Source organism: Octopus bimaculoides, chromosome 10 (assembly GCF_001194135.2).
Source record: "Octopus bimaculoides isolate UCB-OBI-ISO-001 chromosome 10, ASM119413v2, whole genome shotgun sequence".
In the NCBI taxonomy this organism is placed as follows: Eukaryota; Metazoa; Mollusca; class Cephalopoda; order Octopoda; family Octopodidae; genus Octopus; species Octopus bimaculoides.
Genome location: NC_068990.1, coordinates 65,943,523 through 65,944,273, shown reverse-complemented (window position 1 = coordinate 65,944,273; position 751 = coordinate 65,943,523). Strand labels below are relative to the sequence as shown.

The following is a 751-nucleotide window of genomic DNA, read 5'->3' as shown; positions in this document are numbered from 1 at the left end:
TATATATATATATATATATATATATATATATATATATATGGAGAGAGGGAGAGGGTGAGAAAGAGAGAGAAAGAAAGATAGAGCTTTGACATGGGGAAACGGTGCCTGTGATAAAAAGGAAAGGTATCATCACGTCTGCCGAAATTTAGTTCGAATATTGGCATAGAATGGTGGCATACTGTAAGCCGCATATACACATGTACACACAAACAGACACGCTCACACACAGCACACATATATATATGTTTGTGTGTTTTGTGTGAGAAGGGCAGAAATATTGACACATAACCTTGGATCGAATATGTTACATAAACCGATGTCTTGTACAAATAAAGCAAGAAATGTGAAACGTAACTACCAGATTTCCCAAGAGTTATTTTACAACGTTTAAAAACCTCTAAAGTCTGTTTTAACCCTCAAAGCGGAATATTTATCCCGTGTCCGCATGCAGGGATATTCACTAGTTAACTGGAAACTCCATACTGTAGACAACACCTATCCTAGACAGCGGTTTTACCTTGAAAGAAGCATTTTATTTTTCACATTTCTTTTCTCCTCTTCTCCAACACCTTCCGCTGTTGTAACAGAATCCATTCTTGTAAAGGTGTCTCTACTGGAGATATTAGTAATTTAATCAGGTGACGGATATAGTATACAACCCAATTATATCCAACATATATATATGTGTGTGTGTGTGTGTGTGTGTGTGTGTGTGTGTGTGTGTGTGTGTGTGTGTGTGTGTGTGTGTGTG

The 751-nt window shown here is 37.3% G+C and overlaps 1 protein-coding gene across 1 annotated transcript in view; it reads right to left on the bottom strand.

The window, feature by feature from the left end:
- Positions 1–751, bottom strand: part of LOC106883815 (uncharacterized) — a 1,102,017-nt gene that overhangs the window by 878,231 nt on the left and 223,035 nt on the right. The gene's annotated exons all lie outside the window — the stretch shown is intronic.